This window comes from Drosophila navojoa, chromosome 2 (assembly GCF_054131105.1).
Source record: "Drosophila navojoa isolate 15081-1374.11 chromosome 2, UAZ_NAV_1.0, whole genome shotgun sequence".
NCBI classification, from domain to species: domain Eukaryota; kingdom Metazoa; phylum Arthropoda; class Insecta; order Diptera; family Drosophilidae; genus Drosophila; species Drosophila navojoa.
Genome location: NC_142890.1, coordinates 20,625,748 through 20,649,062, shown reverse-complemented (window position 1 = coordinate 20,649,062; position 23,315 = coordinate 20,625,748). Strand labels below are relative to the sequence as shown.

General features: G+C 41.3%; 1 protein-coding gene across 1 annotated transcript in view; it reads right to left on the bottom strand.

Annotated features, from left to right (window-relative positions):
• Positions 1–9,221, bottom strand: part of Sb (serine proteinase stubble) — a 28,166-nt gene extending 18,945 nt beyond the window's left edge. The window contains exon 1 of the mRNA XM_018113537.3: positions 8,896–9,221. The gene's annotated coding sequence lies outside the window, so the exon portion shown is untranslated. The remainder of the gene's footprint in view (positions 1–8,895) is intronic.
• Positions 9,222–23,315: the final 14,094 nt, after the last annotated feature.

The following is a 23,315-nucleotide window of genomic DNA, read 5'->3' as shown; positions in this document are numbered from 1 at the left end:
GGGTCAGTAACCTAGAAATGAAAATAACACCTTGCCGCTGCCAACTGCCATAAATGCGGACGGAATGGAGCAAACGATGAGCCATGCCAAGCCAGAAACTAACCCGACCGAACGACCAAGCGACCAAGCGACCAGGCGACCAACCAACCGTCGACCATCGACCAACCAGCCGACCCCCCTGTGTTTCCTAACGTTCCAAGTCCATATCTATATCTAAGCATGTGTATGAGTCGACGTCAACATCAACAAGACGAAAGAACCTGTATGAAAGACAAGACTTTGCACAGATCACTAGAAAATTTGTTAAACCGCAAAAGAAAATGTTGAAAACACGAAGCCCAAACCGCAAAATGTGGCGAAAAATGAGCGCGCACTGGAACGCAGTCCAGAATGTAAATTAAAACAACACTTAAATAACTAAATAGCCTCCTAACATCTCTTAATGGGCGAGCCCCAGTCCGAGTTTCGGGTTGAGTTCGAGTTCCGAAAATGAGCCAACACAATGAGAGGGGCATCGACACCCGGCCCAATTGCTATTGTCTGGCCGCAAGACCGTCACAGTCACTTAGCAGCTGGCATTATGATATAATAAACAATGCTGCCGAAAAGTCACAGTAGAACTGAGCCAGGGCACCACAGAGCAGACCAGACTACCAGCCAGCCGGGCAGAAGATCAAATGCGGTCAGAAGCCTTGGCCTGGCATGCGTGTTACGAAATGGCGAGCGATGATCTTTAAAAAATCGCCCAACACTAGCGTCAAGTCGTTCGTAGATTAATTTCGAGTGACAAATTATACATGGAACATAACGGCAGTCCAATATTTATGTGAAGATTCCCACTAGCTGAGCCACAGACGCAACCGCCGCACCATCAGACACATGCGTGGCGATCAGTTTAGGACTGGCTCTTCGCACGAGGCCGTTGTCTTAGCCAAAGCTCTCCTCCATCGGTGTGGTGCAGTTGACAGCTAAAATTGAGATTAATTGTGCTAAATTAAGTGAGTGAGAAATTACAAAATTATTGCAGCGTTGCAGTTAGAAACTGCAATCAGTTGCATCAGCCGCTGCCGCAAAACGCAACCTCAACAGTTCCTTCCTGGATCTGAGCTGTCGTTGTCTAAACTTGAAGGTTCCAACAAATTGTGCTGGGCTGTTTTGGCAGCTAATGCTCGTTTTGTTGCCAGCGAAAATTACAGGTGTATGTGACTGAAGGCAGCAAAAAGATGCATAGGTGTGATACCATTGCCATAGCACATAAATTGCTGAAGGCTGTTGATTTGCTAAAGTGCACTTACCCCACCACACACAATCAAGCGCTCAGATAGGCTGCTAGAGTTCCACACTTTTTCGTATGAGAGTTTCCGTGTGTGAGTGAGTCATTAATTAATATATTTTCATGAGAAAGTTGCACGTTTCTATGGAAGAGAAGCTAAGAATAATGCTTGCTACGCGTGACAAAATCTAAAGGTTGGCTCAGAGCGACACTTGGAATTACTTAAAGCGATTTACTTATTTTTTTAAATGAAAATGGCAATTAAATGTTAACTAATATATTAAATTATATAATACTATTATTAATCTATGCATATATAAAAAGAAAGAAAGAAATCTATGAAGCAAAAAGTTCTACAATATTAATAAAATTGTATAATTGGGCAATAATTTAGCATTACTTGGTAATCATATTTAAGCAATACCAATTTCATTATGTTATCCAGCTAAAACTCCACTTAGCACTCATTAGCGCCACAGCAAAAATAACAAATTTAACAGATATACGGCTTGTTAAACAAACCTTGACCCCAAATTAAAAACATATTTACACAAAAATTTCTCCAAGATAAAAGCCATACTAACTAATTGAACAACAAATCTGGCACCAGAATTCGTCAGCAGAAATTTCTAGCCTCCAATTTGCAAAGTTTTGTAATGGCTTTTAGGCCCAATCAAGATATAGTTAACCTCTGCTACGACTTGCTCCGTTGCTTCGGCCACAGTTTGAAGAGCATACACCCACATGCCCAGGGGTGACACATCAAAACGGAGCCACATACCAGCAGCAAGTCCCTTTGAGTCAAGCTATGAAAAGGCGTTGCCCAATTGCAAGTGCCACTGACTGTGGCAACTTTGGCCACGGGCCGCACTCCAGTGAACCACAGGAACGTCAAAAGCTGTTACAAATTGTGCAATTGGTTTGGGCTAATACTAATACAGCACAGCACTTTTCTTTCTCTTTCTTTCTTTCTATTTGAGTTTCTACCATACTTCTAACAGTATGAAACTGTGCTTGTGTATTTGTGTGTGTATTCGTGTATTTGTGTGCTCATCAAGCCGCCACCGGCATCGCAGATGTGCCGAAGAGGAAGCACAACAAACTAAAATGGTATACGACCACTGCAACCTGTTTAAGCCAAGGCAACAACGTTGCCCAGCCCCAGCCCCAACTCCGACCCCGACTCCAGCCGCAGCTCTAGCTTCAGCTCCAGCCACACTTTACAGTTTGATTTCTCACGAGGCAGCCGCAGTCGCAGCAGCCGCAGGACCGTTACTTACTTACATCTGGTTCCGCACTTCAAGTTCAAGTCAGACATGTGGCTTGCCCGGGCAAGGAATGGCACCAGACCCAGTTGCAGTGCCTGTGCCAGTGGTAGAGCCACTGCCAGTTCAGCTTACAAATTTGAATAGGGATTTTGTTTTCACTTCTGTCTGGGTCGCCTTCAAGTGGCACAAGGTCAGTGGTGTCACGGACTGGGCCACTGATTAAGCTGTGCCGTGTCCAGCTGTGCACTGGGCCTCTGAAAGCGAGTTATGCAATAAAATCTAACAAGTATACTGTTTAAACGGTTGTAATTCGAAACCAGGTATTCATAAGTAGACGTAATCGTATATTGAGTTAAGATTTCCTCATTTCGCTGCTTTGAACGGTTTTGCTTATTGGCAGCAGGAAAAGCGCTGCCAACCAGTTTTCAGAGAAGACGCAATATTCTGCAGAGAAAAATGCGGCATATCAAAATATTTGTAAATAATTCACTAATGCGAAACTCAAGGTAGACGATAATAATAATGATAATGATGATGATAATGATGACACAATAATGAGTTCTAGTTCTAGCCAAAGTCGGCAAATATCGCAACGCATGTAATTGTCGGCATTGCATTTGTCAAACGCTTCTTTCCGTCCTGAATAGCTGAATAGCTGACGCAGTGCAGCAATTAAAAAGAGAGTCTCGTGTCCAGGGCCACGCACCGGACTTGAACTGGGAATACAGCTTGGGGGACTGGGATTGATGCTGTGATTGAACTGCACTTTGCGACTAGTCAACCAACCGAGAGCCGAGTGGCCAAGCGACCGACCGCAGTGCGTGGAACCTGTTTAGTTGTCTATATTAGATATGAAGCAACGATAAGTGGAGCGCTCTGATGCCTTTAGAGAGCTGTGCGAAGATTTGCAGCGGCATCACTACCAGCAGCATCAGCAGCATCAACAGCAGCAACAGCAACGGCTTCCAGCTTTCAGCTACAGCAGCTGAGATCGTCAATACAAACATGGCAAAGATATCAGCGACAAGCTGACATTCTCTAATAATTGGCAAGTGACATTCCTTCGCGCTTTGAATTTACAGAATTTATGGTCAAAGGCACTCCACTGAGTGTACACCCTGCCCCACACTCCATACGAGCCATGGCTCACCCAATTCTAGGCAAGCGAGCGTCGCTTGATGCACATCCGCCAGCACATTGACTGAGCTCCTTCAAGTCCATTACTCCAAATTACGTGGCCGGCTGTATGCAAGTTTACAGCTTCGTCTGCCATTAGCTACCAACTCCCAGGCCTTCAAATCCCCCCAGAGCGAGACAGCTGAAATCTGTGCGTGTGTGTGTGAGTGTGTACGCGTTTTATGTGGCGCCGCCAACATGAACATCTATATAAAATATATAACCATGTTAGTCTCATCGGCAGCAATTAGCCGAGTGAAATTCAACACTAGCTCGTGAGTCCATTGTCCAAATGGAGCACTCGACGGCGGCATCGTAAATGTCCAAACGGTCAATTGCTGAATATCTATAGAAAAAGTTTATATCCACTTCTGTACGCTCTCCAAGGAGTATCTCTAGATCATTATTAAAGATCGTCTGTTAATTGCATACCAATTTAGTTGTGCAAATCAAAGAAAGAGAAAAAAGTTTCACATTCAACAACTCATCTATCTCGGCAGCTTTCCAATATAAATTTGTATAAATCTATCATATAATGTACATAAATCGATCATGGGCGCAATTGCATTTATATTTTTTTCTAAAGCTACAATCGGAAGAGGAAGAATTCTCCCAGTACTAAAGACCTTTGGCGCTGTGGCTGTTCATTTTATTACGAATTATAGAATTGCAGCCGCAGAGAGTGTTCCCATTGGCCCCTTAAAGCTCGACTGCAAAGATCCCTACGAGGCTAGAATACTTGCTGCTGCAGAGAGTCCTCCCATTGGTCCATTAAAGATCAACTACAACGACCTCTACGAAGATAACGAACTTAGAATGCTTGACGCAGCAGAGGGTGTTCCCATTGGTCACTTAAAGCTCGACGGCAACGAACCCTACCTGGCGTCGGGCTCAACATTTGAGTGCGACCAAGTATGAGTGATAGCCGCCCTATATATAGGGCAGCAGCTACAGCATTTCTTCAGTCGCCTAGGCCCGGTAGGGGTCAGTCGTGCAGTGCAGTAGAGTGAATTGAAGTGTGTGATCAGGCAGCGAAGCATTAGAGACTTAGAGGAAATGCTTAAAGGAATATTTTAAAGGAACAACGGACGAAATACTTAAACGAAAAACTTAGAGGAAATGGAAAAATTGGTTGGAAGAAATACTAGACGAGGATATAAAAACATAGAAGAAATATTTAGAAGAAATTTTTAGAGGAAACAGAAGAAATAGAGGGAATACTTAGAAGAAATACTTAGAGCTTGCATATCTTCTGAGATCGACCCGTACATACACTTTCACGAGCTAGGGACAGGGTAGCATTTAGTCGAATAGTATTACCTAACTTTTCTGCCAACTTTATGATCACGTATAACGAAAGAAAAACAATTTTCGGAATCTCATCAAAATGTGCAAAAGAAATTATTTTCTTTATTGTTTCGAGAAATGCGTAGAGAGCAAACAAACGAATAATATTAAATATAATTTGCTCAACACGTTCGCAGAGCAGAAGCCAAAGCAGCAGCAGAATCAGCTTAAATGCTTAGTCTCGCAATTAAAGTTAAGAGCTTTTCACTTGCAGCCTCATCTATTTATTAAAAGAGCCGTTTGCCCAAGGGCAATGCAAAGCAAAGTAAAACCAACAAAAATTGCCAGCAACAAAATCACATAATAGAACAAACACCGTGGCTCATGTACGATGTGGTATGAAGAGCAGGTATTTCATATCTGTCTATCTGCTATTTGCTTGGTAACAATCTTAACAAGCACCTGTCTTGGCAGCCGCCTGGCAACGACCGTCAGCGAACACCTTTATTTAAAAAAGCCGCGGCTTTAGGATCTGTCTGGTGCGTGGTCCCATTTCGCGCGCTCCAAATCTAACAACTTCGGTTGACCCAATGCTAAGCAGCTATAAGTTGGACAATGGCCCAAAGCAGTTTAACGGACGTATGGTCCACGCTCACGTGCTGTTGCTGTTGTTGTTGTTGTTGCTGTTGCTGTTGCTGTCGCGTTGTCGTCTTTGCTGCGCTAGAAAAAAAAGGGTGGAACAAGTCTTGAGACATGTTACTCCATACTCCATGCTATGCCAGGCAGTCAGCAATGAAGTGAGGCAAAATGTGCTATGTCCAAGTCCGAGCTTGAGCTGGAGTTGGAGTTAGAGCTGGAGTCCAGCACCTGAACTTGTTCCACGAAACGTGTTTGGTATTTGCCTCCGAAAATACAGAAGAAGCAAAAATAACAAAAACAAACGCGAACAACAATTTTTGCCATGCCTTGCGACTGGTTGCGACCAGGTGAACAGGCGACCTGACAGAAGCGGCAGCGGTTCTCCATGTACTTGGCAAACGTTGGCGAATATGATTACCGGAGACACAGATACGGGCCGGCACGTTGGCCCAGAGCCAACAATCGAGTGCCATAACCAGCCCCCAAGTGTGGCCACAAATCGAATCGCAGTTAATTAATAACATTGAAAACAACTCTGTCTCGTCTCGGGCATGCAACAGGTGCGCCTAATTTGGGTGGCGCCCCACGTACACGCCCTTTTTCGCAGCTGTAAACGAATCCTTCGCATTGCACCTGTCCAGACGAGAGCTCAAAGTGCAGTTAGAGGCACAGCGAAGAATATATATGGAGAAGAGCTCACTCGTTTTACTCTCTGTGGCAGCCAGTTTCTGCAGATCTTTGCATAATTTTAATTTGTGGCATAACTTGTTTGGTAATTGAGAATTACATTAATTTTCGTGGCAAGTGCGTGCGTGCGTGCAGAACTAGTTCGACGCCAGGCAGAGCACAACACAGCACAGCACAGCACAGTCATCGTATGGGTATTGAGTCATTTGGGGAAAAGCGGCAATAAATTGGCCAAGATAAGCGAACGTATGCCAATATTTATACCACTTCGTGCTCGCATCGACCGTTGTCTGCCGCCTGTCGAATATTTCTCTAATGATCAACCGTTGATAGCTACTCGCAAACATATCTATCTTTTATTGCACGCAATTTCCTTCCAGCGCAATTCGTTCTGCAAATCATTTCGCATTGCGCATAGACAAACATTTTTAGTGGATGCTGGCGGCGCAGTCGCCACGCTCTTGAAGATAATCAGTGGGTAGTCAGTTGGCCAGCAGCTGCAATGGCTGCACCAGTAGCAACAACAGTAGCACCAACAGCCGTAGCTACCACAATTGCAAAATTTAAACGCGCCACTTGGCAAAGCACTGCGTCCACCTCTATCTCTGCCGGCATTAGCATAAGTAATCAGAGTTTGTAAATTGCATCTAATTATTGTGATCGAAGCTGGCATTGCCTGGCATCAAAATCAGACGCAGCTTTAGCCGACTGTCCATCTCCGACATCAACAAGGCAGTTATATTCCAATCAATTGCTAAACAGCTGATTGATTGCCCTCAGCCTTACAAAAACTATATGAACCATGATTAAGTGAATCGCATTTCCTTAAATCTTCGTCAATTATGTATATTTCCAAATAGTTTTGAGTAACGAGCGAAGCCTTAGCTTGCTTGGGCTGACTTGGGCATTTCACTTTCTAACAAATGCAAAGTGCTCAGAGAATGTTACTTAATTAAAATATATGATGAAGTTATTCAACTCAAGTGCATTGAAAACCCCCGACTCCCTCTGACAGATTAACTCTTATCACTTAATACCGAAGAAGAACTAATGCTGCATCAAGTCATCTTGTTGGCAATATAAATATACGTATTGAAGTCAAGCTGATTAGTTGGAAAAACACAGAGATCTTAACTTGTTGAACTTCCTGTTAAGTGTGTGGTTACTGCGAATAGCCCCACACACACACACACACACACACACACACTCACACAAACAATACTCATCTACACCTATTTCGATATGGGCCAATTGATTTCATTGCTAATGATTGTTAACGGTTTCTCAGACACTTGCAGCATCAGCTACGGAAATCAGTGGTTACCAGGCAACGCCCGATTCTCAAACTGCCACAGCTGCAGCACCACAGAAATTGCGAGCTCTGTCATACCTCGACCAACTCTATTTAGTAGACGCACCGAGCTGAGCTTGCCGACTGCCTGAATGGGTGAGTGGCTGACTGGCTAGCTGGCCGGCTGGTGGTTATTGGCGAGTGGCTAGTGGATGGGTTGACCGGTTGGATTCATGTGGTTGGTTGGGTTGGTTTATCTGGGCAACGATTTGGCGCACGTTTTTGTGTGTGGCTCTCGTACGATGGTTGTCTTCTGATTGATTGTGCATTTCGTTTATTGTCAGTGGCTGGCTTATCACATCAATTGCAATTTGTTAGCCACATGCTTCGGGGCGCATACGCGCCGGCTAACTTGTGTACTTATAATGTCCATGCTTATAGCCTATGCAGTTTTTCCGGTCTGGCTTGGACCGGCAATTTAACATCCCGCGTGCCTTAATTAAGCCTTAAAGTAAAGCACTTTGATTGATTTACATACACGCCACATGATGCATTCGCCTCAGGTTTTATGTGCATTCTGCAATTAAGAGGTGCATGCCAAAGTTGAGGAGCAGACACGGGACAGCGATCCGGTGACGATTCCCGACTACTGCATAATTACCCTATAAGACTCAATTAACTGTAAATTAAAGAAAATGCTCGATTACATTATGGCTGCACTTAATGTCGCGTGTGATAATGGACCGAGCCCACAGAGCTACACAACTGAGACAGACTGAGACCGCGGCGCTCAGGCAGAGGCAGTCAACCAGAGACTGCTAAGGCAGACGAAGTCGAAGTCGAAGTCGAAGTTGGTTGGAGACGAACACGACAAGATCAGCACTGGGGTAAAAGCATCTTATTTTTTCCTTGAACAGCAAGTCGAATTAGAGCGGGAAAATGTACGAAAAAGATAAAAGCAGAGAATTAAATAACAAGGCACTTAACGTTTACACTTAACAAGGCGACGCTGTCGAGATGGCCATAAACTGGGAACTGGCAACTGGGAACTGGGAACTGAGCTGGAGACTTGCAGCTAAAATGCCATTAAGTGTCATTGCTCATTCCGGCGAAAGATTGATATCAAACTTTAAATATGCGTACCAGCGAATGGGGCAACACATAACACACAGAAGAAAAACACCAAATAGCAACAAGGCAAATACAACAGACAGATCGAGTCCCGAGTCCCGAATCCCGAAACTTGAATCCCGATCAGCGCTTTGTGTACATACCACAAGCTGATGATGTTCGTGAACGTGGAGCGGCGACTCAGTGCTGCAATCGGTGCAGGTGCCGAGTGGTAATGCAGTCAGTTTGTTAGTTAATCACATTACGAGGAGCACACACTTCCGTTACCGTAACCGTTACCGTTACACTTTACACTCTACACTCTATTCTATATTGGTATAGCACTAGGATGGGGGGCTCACAGAATCCTGCTGGATCCTTTTGGATGCTCGTGCGATGTTCTGCTGTTCAATTGTTGTTCTCAGATCTGCCACTGGCCGGTCGCACTTGGCCTAGACGAGATCTTGACAAAACTAACTCGATCAGCATTGATCAACACACATTTCAACTGAAAATCAGCCGACGCCATCAGAGCAGCGGCAGCAGCAGCAGCGGCGATCCGCATTGCATCCACAACTCACTTACTCACAATCTTCAAATGTGAGCAGTGTGCAAAAAAATTTATGGCCCAGTTGTCTGCATCGCGCTATACGCTACGAGATGGACTGCGGCGTTACACTGCGATCTACTAATGAATAGAAAGCCACAGTTTGACTCCCAAATCGACTGATAACAAATGGACTAAGTGCTTTTGGCCACAGATCAATCAGTAATGGCAAAAGAAAGTCACGCCAGTTTGGCACCCACAGCTCAAGACTCTCGACTGAAAATGAACGTGGGAAAGTATTACGTGATACGTGCGTACTCAAAGTAAACTTTACAATTTGGACTGAATGGTGTTTAAAAAAAAGTTTAAAAAACTATTAATAATAAATGAAACAAATATTCAAAGTAAGCTATATACAATTTAAGATTTTTGTTGTTATTTAAATGGAAAATAAATAATAATAAAATCAATATTTAAATGCTGAATTCTCATAATTAATTTAACCTAAAATGAATTAATCAAAATACTGAAGTGCTGTAATTATCGTTAATCGTTAAGATCGATAAAAAATAATAGTTTATTAGTAATATACTCTGGTATTTCTGTATAACAAATTGTATTCGCTGTCTTCTATAGCCTATATATTAATCAAGTAGCGCATTAGAAATGTGAAAAATCTTGGTACAGCAGCGACGTCAAGGCAGGCATCGACGCCGACGTCGACGTTCAGCTCGTTTTGCTGCTTCTCATTTTGTGCTTGGCTGGAGCAACAGTACAATCAAGTTTCCACCAATGTGAATTAAATAGTTATCCAAAAGAGAGGCGACAGAGACCTGGCTAAAGCTGCAGCCGCAGTCGGAGCCGCAGCCGCAGAACGCAGAACGCAAGAAATCCCTGACGTGGACCACAAAGTAATGGAAATATTGAGAATTCCTTGGCAGCTGAGGCACTCGCTCTTTAGACTGCCACTGTGACTGAGACTGAGGCTGAGACTGTGACTGTGACTGGGATTGGGATTGGGATTGGGTCTGGGCATTGGCGCACTTACTCAAAACGACCATTAGAAACTAACATTAGCAGAAAGAGCAGCAGCAACAGCGACGGCAATAAAGAACGACAAGTAAAAGTTTTCCAGTTTATAGTGTCCGGCCTAGGAATACCCTTTTTAAGATACACGCACATATATATTTATATAGAGCATTTAAATAAAGAATAGATTTTACGCTATATAATTATTATATAAGCTATATTTAAAATTTATTTATTTATACTTCTTATGTTATATTATATACATTATACAAATTTTAGACTCCTACACAAGTTGGCAATACAAATGTATATAATATAGAATATTAATTAGAATGAGGTCGTCCAAATGAAACCATTTGTCTATTACGTAAGCTTGGCCATAGCCATAGTACCCATTCTCACTTGTTCTCTATAGGTTCGAGGCATAAAAAAAACTAACGAACCTTGACAATTAAGTTTGCGCCACACTGCCAAACCCAATTGGAATTCAATGTGCATGCAACGCCAGCAGCAGCCGCAAATGACGTTTGATGATGATGATGCTACCCTTGCTCTGGCCCCTGGCCCCACAGTTATCATCATTAGTTAGCAACACGAATAATGAAGTTGGTTAAGATATTGCTATATACACAGACTCGCAGACAAACATCATTTTGTGTTTGGCGACTCGTCTCTAGCTGCTGTCGCTTGCTAATTCTCCAACAAATGTTTGTTTATTGTTGTTGCTGTTGTTGTTGTTGTTGCGGCTGTAGCTGCTGTTGTTGGTGAGGCTGCAACATCTACATGTGTTTGTACAAATCGATGTGACGCCAGCATTGACTCGCAGCTCGCTGCCTGCGCGCAGCACGCTCAAGAGTCGCGTGTTGATGCGCCAAGTGGAAAAATCTCGTTAAAGGTCGTGTCACAAATTCAACCGCAGCAGCACCAAGGCCTCAATATGCCGAAGAAAAAGGCTCAGCCAAACAAGTAAGAGCGAAGCAAGACTAGGATATACCCTGAACTTAACATTTCGTTGCATTTGCGACTATTTGATTATCGAGATATTCATACGGATGGATAGAGAGATTGACTTGCCTATTTATTCTGATTGCGTTTGGGATCTGCTACGCTTTCTTCTGCCTACTTCATACATTTGCACAACAACGTTATACCCTGAAGAGCCATACTCGATGATTTCAGGGTATAAAACAAAGAGCCAACTCGTGCCACCGATAGCACACAATAAATTTTCTATATCTGGCCGCAATGGCTGCAATCTGACTATAGACTTTAGCCCAGAGCCAAACAACGGAGCTGCGTAGTTGGGTGGCCACAAGTGCACTTGCAGCTTTGTAGCACCCGAGCGGTTGCTGCTGCAATCAAAATACATTTGTCGCACGCTGTATTCACCGTATTGCGATTAGGCTTACAGATCCACAAGATTTATGAACTAGCCAATTTTGATGGAGGTGAAAGGCGGCGCTCGGCTGCGTCCAGTGGTTGCCCAGCGGAGCAAATCAAGAAATTAAATTTATGAGCAGTGGCAAATATTGTAGCATCTTTGCATTCGGGTACTTAGCACCTTTTCTGTATCACCTATCAATAATAAAAATATATATATATAAAATCGAATTTTAAAGCTTATCTAAGAGTCTGTCTGTAGACGATTTACTTGATTCATTTTCAATTTGTTTATTAATATTATATATTTGTTTGTTCTGTTTGCCTAAAATTGTATGCTTAAAAATGGTTTAAATTTAATTTATACCAAGCATATATTGATTTAATTTCGATTTTGAAGTAATTAAATCTCTAGTAGTCTCTAGCTTCTCAGATGAAAGCTCCACAGTTTTCCTTTTTATATGTAAGCCACTAATTATGTGAAATCAAATTGCTCCTGCGTCTTGTCGCATTTGTTATCTCGCTCATTGTCATGTTTCCGCCCATCAGCCGGCAGCCTTTCGACACGCCGGCATGCGTGACCCCGATTCGGGAGAGGAATATGAGGAAAAGTGGCACAGGTTATAAAAAGGGCAGAATGCGAGGAATGAGGATTTGTGGGCTGCGATAAGCGATCTCAAAATGAGGGATAACTGGTCAGTTAATGGATGGGTTCGCAATAATTGGTGCCACATTAAATTGAGCAAATGCAGCGGCCAGAAAGAAAGTGCAGAAGGGACGACAACGGATGACGCTGATGTTGATGCTGATGCAGATGGTCATGCAGCTACAGCTACAGTTGCTGATGCAGTTGCTGTTGCTGTTGCTGTTGGTGATACTCAAATCTGAAGTGATATTTCACATCAACCTTTCTCCCGAGCCTTAAAAGCGGACCCGCCAGCCACACCAAAGGCGGTATGTACATACATACATACATACATACATATATATATATATACATATATATGCAATAAATTCCAATGCGAACGTGGCCGTGCAGCTACGGCCTTTTAATCAAGCACATTTCGAGCAAGTGATTTTATTTCATTTGTTTGTTGTTGTTGTTGCTGCTGTTGTTGCTGCTGCTGATGCCTTTTGTGCATTTTTGCTCACTGACCAATTTAACCGCTTGAGCACAAAATTTCACCGCAAGATCATCGCACTTTGCACGCAACCCAAACAGTCAAAAAACACACACACACAAAAATTAACTTAAAGCCAAAACTATAATAAACAAGTAAGAAAGCTCTAGTCGAGACTGCTCGACTACGAGATCCCCTGAACCCTTCAAGCAACTGATATTTCAATAATAATTAGCACCCACACACGCACTCATGCAAACAAATACACGCACACACACACAGTCACATATACAGGCGATTTCGCTTGGGTTGCGCTGCAGTGTTGGCAATATTATGAGAACTTATTTGTTGAATAATTTAATTTCTAGACGTACGATCGTAATGAAACTTTCAGAACGTAATCATAATGTTAAAATGTATGTGTATACCGAATCACAAGTCTCTAGTATTTGATATACGACTTTTACAAAGATGAGGGTGAGGGGGTGGATTTAGGGGTGGGGGGTAAATTTTAACAAAAACCGAAATTGTATGACATGCGTCTTAATATACATTTTAAATTTGGAGACTGTAGCTTGAAAGATGTAGGAGATATAATTTTTAAACTGATCTTCGATAAGGTTTTTTGTCGATAAAAAAGTATCGGAATGAGTTATCGTTTTTTAGTGATAAACTCGATATCCGCGTGATATATACGGACATTTTAAAAAAAAGTTGAAGTCTCTAGCTCTTGTATCTTCTGAAATCGACGCGTTCAAACATACGGACAGACAGACGGACAGGGCTAAATCGACTCAGCTCGTCGCCCTGATCAAGAATATATATACTTTGTGGGGTCTGCCACGCCTCCTTCTGCCTGTTACATACATTTTAACAAAACCATTATACCCTGATTTCCCATTTTCAATGGGTTCAGGGTATAAAAACAGTAAATGCCAAAACAAAAGACGTTCCTGAGCTACGTCCCAAAGTTGGACATGGGGCATGTTTATGTTTATGTATGAGTTTGCACACATTTTGGGGCAAAAACTAAAAGAGAAGAAAAAACAAGTAAGAAAGCTCTAGTCGAGACTGCTCGACTACGAGATCCCCTGAACCCTACAAGCAACTGATATTTCAATAATAATTAGCACCCACACACGCACTCATGCAAACAAATACACGCACACACACACACTCACATATACAGGCGATTGCGCTTGGGTTGCGCTGCAGTGTTGGCAATATAATGAAAACTTATTTGTTGAATAATTTAATTTCTAGACGTACGATCTTAATGAAACTTTCAAAACGCGTTCATATTGTTTAAATGTATGTGTATACCGAAGCACAAGTCTCTAGTATTTGATATACGACTTTCACAAAGATTAGGGTGAGGGGGTGGATTTGGGGGTGGGGGGTAAATTTTAACAAAAACCGAAATTGTATGACATGCGTCTTAATATACATTTTAAATTTGGAGACTGTAGCTTGAAAGATGTAGGAGATATAATTTTTAAACTGATCTTCGATAAGGTTTTTTATCGATAAAAAAGTATCGGAATGAGTTATCGTTTTTTAGTGATAAACTCGATATCCGCGTGATATATACGGACATTTTAAAAAAAAGTTGAAGTCTCTAGCTCTTGTATCTTCTGAAATCGACGCGTTCAAACATACGGACAGACGGACGGACGGACGGACGGACGGACGGACGGACGGACGGACAGACAGACGGACAGGGCTAAATCGACTCAGCTCGTCGCCCTGATCAAGAATATATATACTTTGTGGGGTCTGCCACGCCTCCTTCTGCCTGTTACATACATTTTAACAAAACCATTATACCCTGATTTCCCATTTTCAATGGGTTCAGGGTATAAAAATAAATAAACAAGAAGAGAACAAACAGTTAGCTAACAGGAAGGCGGGCTTGCAGCATGCATCATGCAGCATGGTGCAGTGTGCATTTAGAAATTGGTGCAACGCTGCGGTGCACCTCTGAGTGGCACTCGCATGCTCCAATTATTTGGGCAATCCTGTCATTGGTTATATCACTGGCCGAGCTGGGTTGAATGCACCCCAGAGCGTTGCATTTGGAAAAGCGCTTTTCATTAGCCTCTGACTTTGACGCTGATAAATTCGTAAAACGTAGAAATCGACTGAAACGCACACACACACTCACACATACACATATTGAAATGATTGAACGATTGCATGAGCATAAGGCACACTCCAAATGAATCAACAGCCGAATGAATGTACATACGTCCACATTCACATCGACAGCCGTGTACCTGAGCATTCATTTGCTGCATGAATTTGCGCAAAAGCCTTAAAAATTAATTAAAAACAATTATTTTAAAATAAAATTTAATTAATTGCAATGTTGCATGAGTAGACACCTCAGCGATTGCTGTTGCTGTTGCTGATGCTGCTGCTGTTGTTGCAGTTGTTTTGGCTGCTGTTATTGTAACGGTGGCAGTGGCCTCTTCACGGGGCATCCACACTTCTGCTTCGCCTGCAACTCACGGGTGGTAAAACTCCATCGTATGCATATTTTCTGTCCATTGTCTCAATGTCCGATTATATTGCCGCTGCTGTTGCTGTTATTGTTGGCTCTGAAATTCAATACGATGTGGCCTATATACAGGTGCATGGGAATGTGGAATCATTGATGGCCATGGGATGTGCTCGCGGCATGCTTCGCTGCCACATGCGGCTTGCCTGCAGCTCGTTGCAAGTGTTTTTATTATTAATGTTGGATTAGTGCATTATTAACAAATTAAATTAACTGTGCGCTATGAGCTGCTAGTTTATCTTTCTAATTTGACTTTAAACTGCAAGCATAAAGATTATATGCAACATGTTTCTTATCATATTTATATAGAAATAATATTAATTATACGAGAATACTAATAATTAATTAAAATTAATTAATATATTTTGGTCTTCTATAAAATTATAAATATACATTTTTAAATAGGTAAAACAATGGTTTTCGAAAAAATAAAATAAAAGCTTAAGGAATGCAGTGCCCTCTTAAAAATAAATTAAAAATTTACATACATATATCTGTCCAGCGTGTTGGCAATGAAGAAATTAACATGTTGCCGCAAACTGCAGTTATGTTTGCCCCAAAACAAGCAACAAGCGGGCGAACAGGCAAAAGAGCAGAGAAAAAAGTCGGTGGGCAAGACACATTTAAGAAATGCGCCAAAAATATGCCGAGAACAAGGAAATGTTTACTTTGGGCAGTTAAAATGCCAGGTCCGAGTGACCGAGCCCAATAATTGCGGCCCAGAGAGAAGGTCCAGTTGGCAGTTGGCAGTTGGCTGTACGCATAAATTTAGCCTTAATTGGCTTTAATATTATGTTGTCAGTAAAAAGGAAATCAGCAAACGCCAATCAAAAGCAACAACGCCAGCAACAACAAGAACAACGTCGCCGACGACGAGGACAATCAGGATGGGAATCTGAGGCTGTGCAAAGGGCCACGGACAGAGAGAGAGAGAGAGGCTTAGCAAGTTGCCAAATGTGGCACGTTTTTGAATGTTGCGGTGTTGGGCTTAATCAGCGGCTTCCACGCAATTACCAAAAAAAAAAAAAAAACATACACACACACAGAAAAAAATGCCAAAAAACAGAAAGAAATAAAAATAAAACACGGGGCAGAAAATATGTGAAAGCAAAGAATTGGCCCTTCCATATTAAGCCAAGGCATGCTCACTCAGCGCAGTCCAGCAACCACGTCAATGCGCCGAGCCCAGCTTTTGGGGCTTTTTGGCGCATTAACGGCTAGGGCGAGGGCCGCGAACCTGGGCTCGAATTCAGCTGTGCGGTTCAATGCCACCCAAAGCGAAGTGCAATAAAAACAAACTACCAAATTTACAGCAACAGCAAGAGAAAAACAAAAACAAACAAGTAAGAAGACTCTAGTCGAGACTGCTCGACTAAGAGATACCCTGAACCCTCCAAGCTGATATTCTTATCATTCTGCACTTCTTTTATGCACGCACACATACATTTACATGCATCCACCCTCACGCGCCCGCGCTCTGCTAACTGCGCAATAAGCAGCGACTGCGCTTGGGCTGCGCTGCAGTGTGGGCAATAGTATGAGAATTTACTTGGAGAATAACTTCTTTTGTAAACATACGATCTTAATGAAACTTTCAGGGCGTAATTATATGGTCAAAATGTGTGTACATTCCAAAGCACAAGTCTCTAGTACTTGAAATACGTTTTTTACAAATTGGGGGCGAAGGGGGCGTGGTATCAAAAATCTGTTGATTACAAAATGTTTGTATTCATCATCTATATATACACAGTAAATCTGAAGTCTCTACATCTAATAGTACTCCGATGAGGCTCAAAAAACAAAATCAATTTTTCGATTATTCTCGATAAAAAAGTTATCGGATGAGTTATCGAAAAAATAAAGCAAACTCGTACTGCGTATGGTATACACGAGTATGCACACAAAATTTCAGCTCTCTAGCTTTTATATCTTCTGAGATCTCGGCGTTCATACGGACGGACGGACGGACGGACGGACGGACGGACGGACGGACGGACGGACGGACAGACGGACAGGGCTATATCGACTCAGCTCATCGTGCTGATCAAGAATATATATACTTTGTGGGGTCTGCGATGATTCCTTCTGCCTGTTACATACTTTTACACAAAAACATTATACCCTGATTTCCCATTTTCAATGGGTTCAGGGTATAAAAAATAAAGAAAACGTTTATAAAGCAATTACCAACACTGCTCGTGTTTCAAACCATATGCAAGCTACCTATGTGTGTATGTGTGTGTTTGTGTGTGAATTTATAGCAAGCTAGAGATGTTTACGTGATATTTCATTAATAAATAAATCATGCTTGCAAGAAATGAGATTTTTCATATCCATAAAAGTCAAGTTTAATGTTTCTTTTTTACATTCAACTTAAAATGTTTATTATACTTTTTATGAAAGTTAAATTTTTATCTCGAGAATAAGCAGTAGAACTATTAATATTCCAATTATAAATTAAATTCCAATACCCAATGTTATTAATAAAATAAAAGACTTTAATGTGATAATATAAGTTAAGAAAGAAAGGAATAATTAATTAAATTAATCGAACCATTTTACTATAAATTGTATTGTTTATTTGTTAGTTTGCATAAAAAAAATAAAATTATATAATAACAATAAAAAGAAAATTTGATGATTTAATATTTACATTTTATTTACTGATTATTTATTTATTTTATATAGATAAAGTTGTGCTCAGTGTAACAGTGCGCAAAATATTATTAATACTTTTCCCATAGGAATACAGCTAATACAAAATGTAAATAGAATAAATACATATAGCTGTTAACTATTTATTTTGCTCACGCACGCAGCGCTCATCTCTAATGGAGCCAGTGCAGCTTGGCCTATTGCTGTTGTTATTGCTGCTGCTCACAAATGAGCTATATGTATGACCATGACTGTGGATAGGCCTAGTCTGAGCATGTGGCTGTAACAGCATCAAAAGTTCATTATACGCGCCCGCGAATCGTGACATTGCATAATGGACCGCTGCAAGTGGCCGAGCGGACATGCAAGGCGCCGCCTCCGTCGCCGGGCCCCTGTCTTGGTGGCAGTCAAAGGTGCTGTATGTGTGGTTGTATGTATGTATGTATGTGGCAATGCCACACCTACATGAACAGCGGGCATAATGTCGACAAGGTAAGCTGCAGGAAAATTGATTCTTTAACTAACGGAGCGCTGTCTGGCACAACTCATCAGCATCGTCAGCAAACAGTCCGGCTACTACAGCTACCTCATTTATTGGCCATGGTCACGGTCACATATGCCTTCCAGTTGCCCAAATCCGTCACAGACGGCTTCATGTCTTAACGCTGTCCAGTCTGCAATTAGAAACCTGGCAAATGTTCTACCTCTGCCCCCCCTCTTGACATTTTTAAGGTGTGTTCACCGTTTCTTTGTGGCAAAGCCTCAACCAACCCATTCCATTCCATTATACAGCACCACAGCGCCTTGTCTGCCAAATGTTTTAGTTAGCACAAAAAAGAAAAAAAATTAGATGAGGAAGAGAAAAAAATGTGTTTGAGCATTTTTCTTTTTTAGGTTATCGCATGGGGCATGGACTCGTATAGCTGCATATAACTCCTACATGCTTCTCTTTTTGTCATACTTATAATAAAGGCGTTCCGTTCTGCACTCACAAAATGTCCAGCGTCTCTATTTGGCTAGCTATTGCATTTGCTGATGTTGTTTTCGTAGTAGTTGTTGTTGTTGTTGGCGCATTGTGCTGCAAGTTGGTCAGCAGTGTCGGCCCAAATGTGAGCAGAACTACGAGCAGTTGCAATGTTGACCCGTTTTCCGAACTGGACCACCGTCCCATGGGACACATGGAGCAGGGGGCAGGGTGCATGGGGGAGGGCAATCGGTGTGCCCAGTCGCAAGTGGCGTTGACATGTGCAGCCGAGCTTATCCGCCAGTTGTTAACCACATTCATATCCCCAACAACATATTCACATTTGTGGTCAAAGTTGAAAATGTTCGCCCAGGCAAAGTGAATGCTTTAGATAATCAAATGCTGCTACCGAACGAGAAATGCATAAACTTTATTATAATAAAGAAATCAATTGGCTACGATCAGCAACTCGAAAGTGCTATAAAATGTAATAGAAAGCTGAAATGGGTTAGTTGGATAAGATATGACAAAGCGAATAAAGAGCACAGCGAACTGAATATGTACATACTGCAGCTACATAAATGTACAAAGATCTGATATTATGTAAAAATAATAAAAGTAAACTCACAAACATTTTTTTTATTTATTTTAAAGGATGGCACACAAATGTAGATCACAGTGATATAAATATATATTTTTATATGTATATATGTATATTCATCTTTGAGATGAAGATTAATGTAATTACAATGTACGAATTATCAGCGAATAAGTTGTCGGTATATCGTTGGTATACTTTTGATAAAATTGGATTGCACAGGTGAAACAAGAAAACATTATACTTATAAAATATATACAGCGAATTTAAATATTGATACAGAACAAGAAAAAGATGCCAATCCTGGAAACCTATTTTATATTTGATCAATACCATCGTATTTTTTTTATTTTTGACTTAATATGATTAATATGAGCAACTCAGCGTGAATATCTCCATAGAGACAGTCAAGAGCTGGATACAGGATAGCACGCATTTAGCCAATTCAAACGCACGACTTTCCCCAGCGGCCCATGGAAACCGTTTCGAGCATGTTTGTCTTTGAAGTTCCCATTGATTGGCAATTGGCGGCGTCGAACAGCTCAATCAACATCATGTTTCAACCTTAAAAGCCATAAACAAAATTGCAGCGAAATCTGCCAACAACTAAATACCTCGGAAAACAAATAATAATTGTCTGATCCAAGTCAACAAATCTCTGTACACCGAAAAGGAGTAACGCAGCAATCGCAGACAACAATGCAACAGCGTTTAGACGATGACGATCCACAAAGCAGCAACAGCAACAGCAACAGCAGAAGCAGCACCACCAGCACCACCACAACCACCAGCAATAGCAGCCAAAGCAGCAGGGTACGCAGCGATCAATCAATCAATCATTTTCACTCAAATGCCGCTGTCGATGTCTTGCCCTATAGATTTCATTATGGTCATAGCCATAACCCATAAACACTGAGACTCCAGCCAAAGTCTGAGAGACATATCTTAGGCATCAGCTGCTCGACGCATGCACTGAGAAAAAATACGAAGTTAAAAAAGTTTAATAGGATTCTCATTTATAAATAGTTCAGAAATGTTCGCAAAGTTTCTTAAGGCTTTCTTTCAGCTAAAAAAGTATTGTCGATAATTTAGATATATACTTTTATTTTTTATTACTATTATATTTTTTTGTGAAATTTATATGTATGGTTTTTTATGACAAAATGTAAAGCGACCCATTTATTAATTATTATGTTAAAATTAGTAGAAAATAGTTCGCTTCTATCAATATCAAGTATAGCTCATTTTTTCCAAGTGTAGTCTTGGACTCTCCCTCTCTGTCTGGCTGCTGTGCAATTAAATAAACGAAAGTTTTCATTAATTTCGATTGCAGCGACTGCAAGAGACGACACTAAGGCCAAAGCCGAGGCTTGACGATGGAGCTGATGCTGGAGCTGCCCCTCGCCGCGCTCTTTAAACAATTCCAATTCATTAGCGACGCTTTTGGGCCTGGTTGTCAAACATGCCTCATGCGCTCCCAAGCCCGTTGCTGGGTATCTAGTCGCGGCCAGAGTCAGCGGCAACAGTTCAGCTCAGACTGGCTCTGGGCTGAAGTCTGGGGCGTGCTCTCGTGCTGCTCATAATGTCTGATGGATGTGACGTGCTTTGATGTATTTCACTTTTTAGTCAGCCAACGTTTGCTAGGCAGGAGCGGCCGCTCGAGCTGTTAACTGCCAGCACAGCACAACGCAGCACAAGTTTCTACTGCCCAGTCACAGTTCCAGAGCTGCTGCAGATGATGCTGCTGTTGGTGGTGCTGCTGCAGTGCTGACCATTTTCTAGTTTGAAGACATTTTCACAACGCTATAAAGTAAACAGCTTGAACAAGAGGTGAAAACAGAAAAATCGCTTCGCAAATGAAAAGCGCGAAAAACGCATTACAAACACAGAAAACGAGATGCGGTTACCCACGTCCCCCTTTGATCCTCACCTGACCGAACCTTAAATCTTTGCCAACATACACTTGACGAAGGGTACAATAACTGCCATAACTGACTCTCCAGAGAAGTTCGGCAAAAACTAGAATCGACATAAAAATTTTTAAATTTTTGTACTGCCCCAAAAGTGCCTTGGTATAAATATAATAGAAATAAATTGCCTAAATAAATGCCTAAAATTTTGGATACTAACATGTATTCGGCATCAAAATAAATAATGTATTATGTAAATACATATAAAGCAAATATAAAAAAATTTAAAAATAAAAGATATTAAAAATCTAAACAATAAAAATATTTAAAAATGAAATAAAATATAAAAAAAAAAACTTTAAAAGTATTTCATTGAAAGCTGAAGAGCAGATAAATCATCCAATTCCAACAGCAGTATAAAAAATGCATAAGAGTATTAATTCTTTGGCTTGATGCTGCTTCGTTTGTCTAAGCCGCTTCATTTGCTGCCATCCGTCACCAACGCTGCAGCATCAAAAGGGAAAGCACTAATCGCGCTTTTCCAAGTACGCCTTTCAAAGGGCCTGGCCTGGCCTGGCCTGGTCTGATCTGGCCCGACCTGGGCTGGGCCAGCCAAGTGAAGGATACACTGCGTCCGGCTAAAGCCCAAGCCCCACTTCAATTAACGTTAATTTCAAATACTTTGCAACACTCGAACTGTATACATTGATTTACTTTCGCTTTCAGCATGCGCAATTTTAATTTTTTCTTTTTTTTTTTTTGTATTTTGTTGGGTGCAAGTGCTAAAAATTAATAGCTTCATGTCACAGATAATATATCCGCCTGCCATTGCGACACACATTCTGTCTCTGTCGACACACACATTTGCAAATGTCGATGTGTGCGTGTGCGTTTGTATGTGTGTATATATATGTGTGTACCGCTGTTTGCTCGTTTGGGGAAAGCGACGGCGGCGGCTCTGTGGCCTCGAAGATTGTGTTGCAATTAATCATCAGACAAAACGCATTGTTCGCGGGCGCACACACATCGTATAAGGCGCTCTACGCACCCACCCGCCCGTCCGCCCCCTTTGAGCGTGCTCCCGAATATTTAAGTCGGTCAAGTCGTTGCATTTGCTGGGATCGGACAGCGCATGCAACACACTCGTAGTTCACTCGACCCAATTTGCAATATAGCCTCATGAAGTCTCGAGGCCAGGAATTGCAGTTTTTTGCATGTCTCCCATTAACTGCATAGGTGTGCCGATTAATTTATGTTGTTGATCAGGCTGCGGCAAGTTACTTACAATAATTTATACCATTTGATGTTGTTGTACAGCTTTGAATTTGTAAGAGATTCTTGTCCACATATAACATTCCAAGTTTTTTTCTTAAATTTAGTTTCCATAATATAATTATACTAAAATAAACACAGAGAAAATATCTCACAACGGCTTTGTTTTTGTTTTCTATCAAATATCTGTTATATGTAAATTTTATTTATGCATTTAAATTATAATTGTTTTTCACATGGTTACATATGTACATACACATGTATATGGTATATGTATTTATATAAATATATATATATAAATGTGTGTGTGTGTGTGTATTTTCATTATGTATGCATGTTGCTATGCGTAAGCGCGTATAAATTAATCATATCATACTAATGTAGATCGTATATTATCTACAAGTTCCTGTTCAGTTGCTCTTGTTTTATAAACGCATATATTTTATATTTATTTATTTTGTTTACTTTATATAAATCAGCTTAGTGTAATTATTAAAACTGAGCGAAATTTTCAATATTTCGCTTATATAAAATTACAGCTAATCATG